Source organism: Euleptes europaea, chromosome 19 (assembly GCF_029931775.1).
Source record: "Euleptes europaea isolate rEulEur1 chromosome 19, rEulEur1.hap1, whole genome shotgun sequence".
Lineage (NCBI taxonomy): Eukaryota > Metazoa > Chordata > Lepidosauria > Squamata > Sphaerodactylidae > Euleptes > Euleptes europaea.
Window position 1 is genome coordinate 25557902 of NC_079330.1, and position 12417 is coordinate 25570318.

Consider the following 12417-nt stretch of genomic DNA (forward strand, 5'->3'; position numbering starts at 1 on the left):
TGTGTAATGGATCCTGGTCGAGGGCCTCCCATAGCTGATATTGGGCAGGAAAAGGAAGCCTCAAGCTCTTCCCTCCAACACAGAAGCCCACCAAGTGTCTCCCCCCCCCCCAGGCTGATGAGCCTCTTCCCTCTCAGCTCTCCATGGGGAAATCCCTACCAAAGGAAATCTTTGCATCTGTTTTCACTGTGGAAAATATGGGGCAGAACAGCTGAGAGCCAGCGGGTGTAGTGGTTAAGAGTGGTGGACTCTGATCTGGAGAACCGGGTTTGATTCCCCACTCCTCCACATGAGCGACGGACGCTGATCTGGAGAACTGGGTTTGTTTCCCCTCTCCTCTGCATGAAGCCAGCTGGGTGACCTTGGGGTAGTCACCGCTCTCGTAGAACTCTCTCAGCCCCACCTACCTCACAGGGTGTCTGTTGTAGGGGTGGGAAGGGAAGGTGATTGTAAGCCAGTTTGACTCTTCATTAAGTGGTAGAGAAACTCTTCTTCTTCTGAGGAAGGGGTTCTGAAGTTGAGGTGACGAGAGATGAAGTTTACTAGGTAAACTGATATCAAAGAAGTCTCCAGGTCTGGAAGGCATACACCCAAGGGTTCTTAAGGAACTCAAATGTCAAATTGCTGGTAACTTGTCACTAAAATCGGCTTCTGTGCCAGAGTACTGGGAAGTGGCAGATGTCACACCAATTTTTAAAAAGGGGTCCAGAGGGTATTCAGAAAATTACGGGCTAGTTAGACTAACATCTGTCCTAGATAAATTAACAGTGAGGGGAAATCAACATGGCTTCTGTTCTGCCTCACCAACTTTTTGAAGTTCTTTGAGCCGATTAACAAGCATATGGCGAAGGGAGATCCAGTAGACATTACATAAGGCAAAGCGCAGGACACACAAGCTTGGTTTCTCTCACAGCCAATTACAAAGCAGCGTGTAAAGAGGTGGGGATTCAAATGCTTCCTGCTTCCTCGGAGCTCTTTCTGAGTAGAAGAAAGGCTTTTTAAAACAGAGGCTTGGATTTCTCCCCCCACCCCTTCAGATTGCTCCATTTTTGGTTTATTGTTCTTAAAATGCTTTTTTATGCAGCAATTGGGTTTTGGGGGGATTTTCTCTCACAGTAAGCTCTACAATGTAAGCCAATTACAAAGCAGCATTTAAAGGGGCAGGGACTTGATTTGAGCTGGGAGACTGCTGGCACATAGATTCCCAATAGGAAAGTGTGGGTCCAGCGAGCAACGAACCTCAGGTAAAACTCCCATGCATAAACAACCAGAGAGGCCTTTTTTCTTCCTCTCCCATATTAGAATTTGGGTGGCACCCAATGAAGTTATTGGGAAATAGGTGTGGGATGGACAAAAGAAAATGCTTCTTTACTCAATGCGTGATTACAGTGTGGAATTCACTGCCAGTGGATGTAGTGATGGCCATGAGCATGTGTGTGCGAAAAGTGACATCAAGTCACCGCTGATTTATGGCAACCCAGTAGGATTTTCAAGGCAAGAGACTAACAGAGGTGGTTTGTCACTGCCTGCCTCTGCATAGCGACCCTGGTATTCCTTGGTGGTCTCCCATCCAAGTACTAGCCAGATACTAGCCAGCCCTGCTTAGCTTCTGAGATTTGACAAGGTAGCCTGGGCCATCCCTCTTTCCAAGGCAGGGGGTTTCTGTTCTAAAACAAATGTCCACAGTTTGCACAGAGCTCCTAGCACAAGCAGAGACAGCTTTAAAAGGGAGTTAGACAGATGCATGGAGGAAAGGTCCATTTATGGCTACCAGCCATGGTGATTTTATATATATAGACAGCAAACCTCTGGATACCAATGCTAGTATCATCAGGGGGAGGCATTGGCCTCTATGGCCTGTTTGTTCTCCCAGGCAACGGGTTGGCTGCTGTGTGAAACAGGATGCTGGACTAGACGGATCACTGATTCAGCAGTTTCTGCTTGAGTTCTTTTTACGCACTGATGCCAACTAACTTGCATGCGTAAAGTGCCATCAAGTCTCAGCCAACGTATGGTGACCCCAGCATAAGGGGTCACCGTAGGTTTCTAAGGCTAGTGAGAAGCAGAGGTGGTTTACCATTGCCTTCTTCTGCAGAATCTTCCTTGGTGGTCTCCCTTCCAAGTACTGACCCTGCTTAGCTTCCGAGATCTGATGAGACTGGGCTGTACCGTGCCACCTTCCCTCCTGCCAACTAGCTTAGACGGCTTTAAACGTGGATTGGCCAGATGTTGGAATGATCCATTAATACACAGACCCTCCATGTTCTGAGGCAGTGTACCTCTCAATGCCATTTGCTGGGGGAGACCAACGGATGGGGTCTTTGCTCTCTAAGACCCAGCTGTGGGCCTACTGGGAACATATGACTGGCCTGGCTCCAACAGGGCTCCTCTGACCTGTGCTCTCTCATCCATCTCTGCCACCAGCTGCCATGTTTCTTGCCCTTGTTGTTCAGGTGCTGGTGTGTGTATTTATGGTGTGGCTGGCAATCTCCGATGCCAGCGTGTGGGCAGGGTCAGGACTAGGGTTGTCAGGTCCTTCTTTGCAACAGGTGGGAGGTATTTGGGGCAGAGCCTGAGGAGGGCGGGGTTTGGGGAGGGGAGGGACTTCAATACCATAGAGCCCAATTGCCAAAGCAGCCATTTTCTCCAGGGGAACTGATCTCTATCGGCTGGAGATCAGTTGTAATAGCAGGAGATCTCCAGCTAGTACCTGGTGGTTGGCAACCCTAGGTCAGGATAGCCGGCTGGGTACTTTAAGGATGAGACTGAAAAGGGTGGGGGGAGGCGAAAGGCAGCAGGCAGTGAGACAGACGCCAAGGAAAGCTGAGAGTAGGAATGAGCTGGAGGAAGAAGCATCCAAAGCCTCCCGTAAACAGCTGGAGCCAGCAAAGTAGCAGGCAGCTGGGAAGACCAGCCCCGGAGGAGGCCAAGCTCTCAAAGCCTGCATGGGTGAAACAGGATGCTTGGCTAGATGGATCACTGATTCAGCTGGCTCTACTTGCATTCTTATGATGCACTGATGCCAACTAACTTGTGTGCGTGGTGCCAAGTTATAGCTAACGTATGGTGACCCCAGCAAGGGGCTTTTCGGGGCAAGTGAGAAGCAGAGGTAGTTTGCCATTGCCTTCCTCGGTGGTCTCTCTTCCAAGTACCACTCCTCCTCCTCCTCCTCCTCCTCCTCCTCCTCCTCCTCCTCCTCCTCCTCCTCCTCCTCCTCCTCCTCCTCCTCCTCCTCCTCCTCCTCCTCCTCCTCCTCCTCTTCTTCTTCTTCTTCTTCTTCTTCTTCTTCTTCTTCTTCTTCTTCTTCTTCTTCTTCTTCTTCTTCTTCTTCTTCTTCTTCTTCTTCTTCTTCCCTGCCAACCTGACTTCAGGCAAAAGTCTGGCTAAGAATCCAAGGAACCCCCAACCCCAGTTTGTCATAGTTGCATCCAGCAGCCCAACTTCCAGGCTCACCGGAGGTTATACCCAGGAGGCTTTGGGCCAGATGTGTGGCGACAGAAGCGGGTCTTGCTGACCTGAGCCGAGCCCTGTCCCTCCTGCTCTTGAGCGAGCAAAACCTTCTTCTCAGCAGCCCTAATGAAGCCCCAGGGGAACTAGGGGGGAGCAGGTATTGTTGAAATGTCGGCCAAATGCCACGTATATTGATTTGACATTTGCTGTGATGTGTTTCAACTCCGGGATGGCTGGCTGCATCCCTGAAATGAGATGTCTGTATTTGTAAGTGCTTATTAAAATGCCGGCCAGGTCCTGGTTCGCAGCGGCACGTGGAGGGCCAGCAGGGCCCCCCTCCTTTCCCTTCCTCTTCTGTCACCCTCCTCCAGCTATTCCTGCAAAGGTGCTTATCTTATATTGCTGGGGGGTCGTTTTTCATTTGGAAATGTTGACATTTGCTAGTTAAATTTTTTTTTAAAAGTCCATCCCAAAGTATGCCAAAATGTCCCAGCAGAGGCTTGATTTTTGTGACTCCCCTTCCTACTCCTTTTAACACCCCCCCACAAATTTCCAACCTCTTCTACATCACCAGACATTCATTTCCTTTCAAGTCCTCCATGACTTTGTCCCATTCTTATCTTTCTGCTCCTATGGATTTTTTTTCTGCCGTCAAGTCACATCTGATTTATAGTGACTCCACAGGGTTTTCAAGGCAAGAGATGTTCAGAGGTGGTTTGCCATTGCCTGCCTCTGCGTAGTGACCCTGGCATTCCTTGGAGGATTCCCATCCAATTAGTAACCACGGACAACCCTACTTGGCTTCTGAGATCTGATAGGCTTAGGCTAGTATGTACTATACAGCACTAGAAAATATTTTTTCCCTTCTAATAAAACCCGTGGCGCAGAGTGGTAAGCTGCAGTACTGCAGTCCAAGCTCTGCTCAAGACCTGAGTTTGATCCCAACTGAAGTTGGTTTCAGGTAGCCGGCTCAAGGTTAACTCAGCCTTCCATCCTTCCAAGGTCGGTAAACTGAGTACCCAGCTTGCTGGGGATAAAGGGAAGATGGCTGGGGAAGGGAATGGCAAACCACCCCGTAAACATAGTCTGCCTAGTAAAAGTTGGGATGTGACGTCATCCCATGGGTCAGTAATGACCCAGTGCTTCCACAGGGGACCTTTATCTTTTACCTTTTAATAAAACCAAACGCTGGTGGTGGTAGAAAGTACCATCAAGTCACAGCTGACTTATGGTGACCTTGCAGGGTTTTCAAGGCAAGAGACATTCAGAGGTGGTTTGCCATTGCCTGCCTCTGTGTAGTGATCCTGGTATTCCTTGGAGGTGTCCCATCCAAACACTTGCCAGGGTCGAGGCTGAGAATGTGTGACGGGACCAAGGTCACCCAGCAAGCTTCCATGGTGTGAGTGGGGATTCGAAGATCTGGGGTTTCCCAGATCCTAGTCCGACACCTTAACCACTACACCACACTAGCTCTTTATATGGATTAGTTACATGTATATCCTGCCTTTCTTCCATCATGAAACCCAAGCTGACATCCATGGAAAGGGGGTCGCAAGAGGTCAGGCATGGATAGAGTTGCCAGGTCCCTCTTTGCCACTGGTGAAAGGTTTTGGAGTGGAGCCTGAGGAGGGCGGGGTTTGGGTAGGGGAGGGACTTCAATGCCATAGAGTCCAATGGCCAAAGCGACCATTTGCTCCTGGTGAACTGATCTCTATTGGCTGGAGATCAGATGTAATAGCAGGAGATCTCCAGCTAGTACCTGGAGGTTGGCAACCCTAGGCATGGACCTAGATCCACCAGGGGGCTGGATGGTGCGCCCTCCAACTATACCCTCAGACTTCATTTCCCAGGATGCCTTTGCCAAGGACCGTCAGCCCAGTTCTCCCAGTTGCCAGGGCCCACTACCCTCCTGCTTTCAAATGATTCTGCCTCTTCCCCCTTGCTGACCTTTATCCTGTGAACTCAGGTCATCCCAGGGGCATACCCCCTTCCTTCAATTTTCCCCTTAAACCTCACGTTTTCAGTGAAACCTTGAATTTACCCCCCCTCCCGTAGGGTTGCCAGGCGCCCACTGGTGGCAGGCAAACCCCTGGCAATTGCCCCCTCTGCCTGCCGACCACCTGAGGGTCAGCAGGCAAACGTGCACGCGCGCATGCATACCGAGCATGGCACTCCCGGTTTAGAACCGGAAGTTCTGCCTCGCGAGGGGCCTTTTACCTCTTCGTTTGAGTGGGAAAGGGCCGCTTTACCACTCAAACTAAGAGGTAAAGGCCCTTTACGAGGCGACACACGCGCGCGCACACACGTAAATGCGAAAACCTCCCACCAGAGGAAAAGAGGGACCTGGCTCAGTGGTAGAGCCTCTGCTTTGCATGCAGAAGGTCCCAGGTTCAATCCCCAGCATCTCCAGTTAAAAGGACTAGGCAAGTAGGTGATGTGGAAGACTTCTGCCTGAGACCCTGGAGAGCCGCTGCCGGTCTGAGTAGACAATACTGACTTTGATGGACCAAGGGTCTGATTCAGTATAAGGCAGCTTCATGTGTTCATGCCTGAGACCAGAAGTGGTCCGTATTTCAGATCTTTCCATATATTGGAAAATTTTGGACTTTGTGCATATACATAATAAGGTATTTTGGGAATGAGACCCAAATTCATTTATGTTTTATATACACTTTGTACACATTGCCTGAATGTAATTTTAAAGAATATTTTTAATAATTTTGTGTACACTGAACCAACAGAAAGCAAAGATGTAACTATCTCACCAGAATACCTGTATCAACTGTTAAACAAGAGCAACAACAAACTAACTAACAACGGCCGGCTTTCAGTCTCCACCTACGATGCAGTGTACACTGTATTTTATTTTATTTTAGGTGAGAGGAAACATTGAAAGCAGGCAGCACGGATCTGCCTGCCTACCGGCTCAAAGGGTCCAGTTTTCGTATTGGTCCGGATATGGGATGTCTGGATAAGGGATACTCTAGCTGTATTTGAAACTGGCTCCCTGCTCTGCTGTTAGAATTTTTAAAGGAGAAAATAGGCCAAATGTCTTGCCACTGGTACTGAGTGACTCCTTTAGGTCAAGATGGATCATTGCTATAGGGCAGTGGTTCCCAACCTTTTTCGAGTCGTGACCCCCTTTTACAATTGCCAAGTAACCTGCGACCTCCGCCACATTTGCATAAAGCCATAAAATGACATTTTCAATAGGATAAAAACACACACATTAAAAATAGATTTTTCACAATACAATTCCAACATAATATTTAATTAACTAATTTCATTAAATAATTAATTAATATTTAATGCGATGGTTGTGCTTGCATCTGGGTAACCAGCTTCACAATTCGTGGCTGAGTGTTTTGTCTCTAAGTGACGTTTGAGTTTTGAAGGTTTCATAGATTCAGCACTGAGAACAGCATTGCACGAAACGCATGGTGGCTTCTCTATGCCATTGCTGATCAAGGTGGTAAAGCCAAATTTTAGATAGTCTTCTGAATATTTTCGGTTTTTCTCAAACTTTTCAGGCCGCCCAAAAGAAAGGCACACCGGAAGGCCAGAATAGCGACCACGCTGCAGTCGCCTTTTAGTCTCCCTCCCCATTATCGCCTGTTTTGTTTTCTTCAACCTCCCGGCCTTGTTGTTTCTCTCCCCGCCTCAGCTCCGGGAAGGGAGGCAAAGCAAGGTCGCTGCCGCAGGAGATCCTAAGAACATAAGAAAAGGCCCGGCTGGATCAGACCAAGGCCCATCGAGTCCAGCCGTCTGTTCACACAGGGGCCAACCAGGTGCCTCTAGGAAGCCCCCCAAACAAGACTCTATCCTCCCAGGAGCCGGGGAAGGAAAGCAGGAGGAGGAGGAAGAAGGGGGATGGAGAAGAGAAGTCGTCTCCCATCCCTGCCTCCTCCCTCCTGCGATCCCAGTGGCAGGAAGAGTGGGGCAGACTGGGGAAGGAAGAGGAGGGCGGGGAAGGAACTGCCTGCTTGGCCGTGTGGAAGAGGAGGAGGAGGAGGGGAGCTGGGAGGCGAGCGGGAGGCCGGCGCCCCCCCCCCGCCCTCAGGAGGTCCCGCCCAGCTGCTGGAAGGCGGGCAGGAAGGAAAAAGCGACCAGCGACAATCCCCCAGAAAACCCCCCCAAGGGGGTCACGACCCACAGGTTGGGAACCACTGCTATAGGGGATAAACTAAATAGTTTGGGACTTGCTCCGTCAGCACTTTTGCAAATGGGTATGGACCAAGCTAGACTAACTATAAATGAAAGCGTCCAAGATACTGAGTGTCAAACGGATCTCTTGAGATCCCCTGCATTTATAGCACCTCAACATTCCAGGTATATTCTAGCACCAGCTGCATATAGGAGGGCCTATACATTGGCCAGATGTGCAGCCCTACCATATTAGAAGGGAGATTTAAGAAGATCCCCAGGGTGGAGAGACTTTGCCTGTGTAACACAGGGGAGCTGGAAACCATTGAACATGTATTTTTTAGATGTCCCCTCTACAAGTCAGCCCGCTTCAATATTATTGACCCTTTGATTAGGGAAATGGGCTCTAGTGATGAGAGTGAATGGAAAAGAAGGTTTCTGCTGGGAGACAGCTCGCCAATCACCACCCAGGTTGCAAAATATTGTGCCGTAGCAATAAAGCTACATCACCTCAATGTTCCCTAATCGATGGAAACGTAAAATTGGGTGATTCCTAATTTTGTCGGCCTTGGTTGTAAACATCTACTCTGTATGGTCAGTTTCTGTTTTATCTGGCATATCAGCCGCAAGTAAAAAATATTTATTTATTTATTTATTAGGCTGAATGACTTTCACTGCACTCCTAAACAGAGGGACACCCTTCTAAGCCTATTGACTTCAGTGGGCTTGGAAGGGTACAGCTCTGTTTAAGATCATACTGCCGCTCTCCCCTTTCTTTTTCACTTGGCTCTGAGGCCAATGAAGGTTGCACAGGGCAGCAGCTGGCTTTTTGTGGGCGCAACTCAAATGTCTCATTTATCTGAGCCCCAAGGGGGTGCAGCTGCTGGACAAACCAGGGTTTTTGAACTGGGATGTAAAGAAAAAACATGGGTAGGCTGAAAGACACTCAACAAGCCAAACACAGTTGTTTAGAATCCCTGTTTAGCACTTACCATCAAACCCCGGTTTGTTAGACAGCCTGCATTCAGATTGTGTTAATAAACCCGAGTTAAATCAAACTGTGGTTTAGAAACTAAGGTTTATCGTCAAGTCTGCAAGTGGCCTAGAGTAGTTTGGTTCTCCTAATCCAGTCCAGCTTTTGCTGTAGACAAAATTCAGCGGCCTGTCAAACAGATCCTGCCACCCTCCGCTGTGGTCCCCCTCTGCTGTGGTCCCCCTCTGTTGGTGACTCACCCGGATCTCCACGCCATAACCAGGATACACAGAAATGGTGTAGATGCATTCCAGGGTGTTTCCCTCGTAGGGTATGCCAGAAGGCAGTGGGGAGGCCAGCGAGCCTTCGGGGCCAGTCAGGTTCCAGCTGCAAGGACCTGGCAACAAAGAGAGAACAAAGAAGGAAGGAGGGCTTCATATCCAGACTATCCCACCAGGACCCACCTCAGGATTTTTGTGACCCCACTGGTAGGGTTGCCCCCACTGGTAGGGTTGCCAATCTCCAGGTACTAGTTGGAGATCTCCTGCTATTACAACTGATCTCCAGCCAATAGAGATCAGTTCACCTGGAGAAAATGGCTGCTTTGGCAATTGGACTCTATGGCATCGAAGTCCCTCCCCTCCCCAAACCCCGCCTTCCTCAAGCTCCACCCCAAAAACCTCCTGCCAGTGGTGAAGAGGGACCTGGAAACCCTACCCACCGGTAGGGTTGCCCACCACCAGGTGGGACCTGGAGTTCTTCCAGAATTACAGCTGCTCTCCAGACTGCAGAGGTCAGTTCCCCTGGATAAAATGGTAGCTTCAGAGGGTAGACCTCTTGGAAATGTCAAAAAGAAGTGGGTTCTTTTCATCATGTTTGGTGGCTATGTGAGAAGGCTAAGAATTACTGGGACATGATTTACAATGAATTAAGGCTGGTATTACAACAAAATATCCCTAAAACAGCAGAAATGATGCTGTTGAGTATAATACCTGATACCATAGTGAACCAGAGACCTTTTTTGATGTATGCTACTACTGCCGCCAGAATGGTATATGCCAGGAGATGGAAAATGACGGATATACCAAATAAATCGGAGTGGATTGAAAAAATGATGGAATTAGTAGAAATGGCAAAACTTACGGCATCGATAAATCAAAACGATGATAATGAATTTGCAAAAGAATGGGAGACATGGTCTAATTATTGTAGAAATGAACTTAACTGTGATATTAACAAACATATTTTGATCTAATTCAGAGCGGATGTATTGGACACGGATGTTTCTGTTATAATTGAATTAGATAAATAATACAAAGAGAGAAACAATGTAAATTAAAGGATCAGAGGGGGGAGAGGGGAAGTTAAAGAATTATACTTTTTAATATGTGAAATGGAATGTATAATGATTTGGAAAAAATAAAAATTTTATTTAAAAAAAAAGAGAGATCAGTTGTAATAGCAGGAGATCTCCAGCTAGTACCTGGAGGTTGGCAACCCTACTTTCTGAGTAGCTGCCTGCTGCAGGCACACTCTGGGATTGCTGCAGATATTGTCAAATTCATGGAAGGAAAAGTTTGCATTGCCCCCAAATTCTGGAGGGAATAAATAAACTTTGGGGGGGGGGCAATTATAGGGAGACCACAAAGAGAGATGCTCCCAGGTGCAAGGAACAGATTGCTCTCTGTGGATGCGAATGGGTCACAGCTGACCCATGGGATGCACTCCATGGGGGAAATTCCTCTGTACAAACTAAAAAGGCTGGAAACTGGGCCAGGAACTGACTCTGCTCATTTCAGTGGGACTGCTGGGTTATTCTCCATGTCAGCTAGTTAGGGCAAGGAAAAGCCTCTGGTGGATTTTAACGCTGATCGCTTTTTTCCAGGCTTTCCCTTTGCTCCAATCCGTTTTTAACCTCCTGATTGGTTCTCTGGACACTATTGCTGAGAATAAAATAGGGTTGCCAGGTCTCTCTTCGACACCGACGGGAGGTTTTTGGGATGGAGCCTGAGGAGGGTGGGGTTTGGGGAGGGGAGGGACTTCAATGCCATAGAGTCCAATGGCCAAAGCAGCCGTTTTTCTCCAGGCTAACTGATCTCTATCGGCTGGAGATCAGTTGTAATAGCAGGAGATCTCCAGCTAGTACCTAGAGGTTGGCAACCCTATCTATGGCATTGAAGTCCCTCCCCTCACCAAACCCCGCTCTGCTCAGGCTCTACCCCAAAAATCTCCACGTATTTCCCAACCCAGAGCTGGCAACCCTACATCCTCCAGGTGGGACCTGGGTATCTCCCGGAATTACAGCTCATCTCCAGACTAAAGAGATCAGTTTCCCTGGAGAAAATGGATGCGTTGGAGGGTGGACTCTGGGGCATTGTACCCTACTGAGGTCCCTGTCCTCCCCAGGCTCCATCCCCAAATCTCTAGGAGTTTCCCAACCAGGATCTGGCAACCCTACCCCCCATCTCCGCTGGTGGCCACGGGGGACCTGGAACCCCTACTCCGCTTGGAGGTTGGTAACCCTACACACGAAGAAGAAGAAGATTTGGTTTTTATATGCCGACTTTCTCTACCACTTAAGGAAGAATCAAACCGGCTTACAATCACCTTCCCTTCCTCACCCCACAACAGACACCCTGTGAGGTAGGTGGGGCTGAGAGAGTGTGACTAGTCCAAGGTCACCCAGCTGGTTTCATGTGTAGGAGTGGGGAAACAAATCCAGTTCACCAAATCAGCCTCCGCCGCTCATGAAGAGGAGTAGGGAATCAAACCCGGTTCTCCAGATCAGAGTCCACCGCTCCACACCACAGCTCTTAACCGCTACACCACGCTTGGCTAGACTTTACTTGCTAATCTGTAACCTTAGAGTTCTAGAGCTTAAAATGGCTGCAAGTTAAAAGAACTTTGCTTAACCGCTCAGACAGAGCAAACCCCTAGATCTGAGTTGCCTAGCCAGAAGTCTGGGCAAAGATCTGGCAGGATGCTTGAAGATCAGCTCAGCCGGGCCACCCTTTCCCTACCCTCTCCCGGGTTGCCAGGATTCAGGTGCCGCCCACCCACCTGTAGCTGCTGCCGGCACGCTGGTGATCACCGTGGTGGTGGTGATGGTGGTTGCTGCCGTCTCTTCGTTTTCATCAGACCCGACGCTGGGGGTGACAGCTTTAGGCTGCGCCGTGGGGGTGGCAGGGGAGGGGTGCTCATTGCTGCCAGACCCTGCAGATGCAGCAGCTGGGTCCGAGTTGGGAAGACCAGTCTGGGGAAAGACCCGTGCCGGGGTGAAAGGGTGCCGCAGGTGCTCAAAGAGCGGGGGGCTGGTTTGGGGGGCGTCCTGGCCCAGCTCGGCTCGAGGCCCCATCGCCGTGGTCAGCAGATCGGTGGTCAGCGCCGGATGGGCCATCTCCGGGGGCCTCTCGGAATCCCGGCTTGCTCCCGCTTTGCCCGCCAGGGCCAGGGGAGTCGCCATCGTTGCGGGTGCCACGGGGGGATCCGTGGTGGCATCGGAGAGGGCCGGGCCGGCCATGTTGCCTGCGGGGGCCAGCGCGAAGTCGGCGTCAGGCAGGACGGGCCCCGGGCCGACCAGGCCGGCGGCCATGAAGGGAATCTGCTGCAGGTAGTCTTTCTTCAGCATGGCCTCGTGAAGGAAATCCTCCAGCAGCGGGTGGTGGTTCAGCAGCTTCAAGGTGGGGGCTGTGGTGACAAAGTGGGCCTCGTGCTCCAGCTCATCGGGGGTGGGGGGCACTGTCTGCTCCCCATCAGAGTTTCTTGGTCTCTCAGATTCCTGAGGGGAGAGGCCTGGAAGGAGGAAAGACACGGTGAAGTCAATGTCAGCCGGGATAGGGTTGCTAGGGTTG

General features: G+C 49.9%; 1 protein-coding gene across 1 annotated transcript in view; it reads right to left on the reverse strand.

The window, feature by feature from the left end:
• SEZ6 (seizure related 6 homolog) overlaps positions 1 to 8961 on the reverse strand; it is a 55163-nt gene extending 46202 nt beyond the window's left edge. Inside the window, exon 1 of the mRNA XM_056865419.1 lies at positions 8827 to 8961. The gene's annotated coding sequence lies outside the window, so the exon portion shown is untranslated. The remainder of the gene's footprint in view (positions 1 to 8826) is intronic.
• Between the last annotated feature and the right edge of the window lie 3456 nt (positions 8962 to 12417).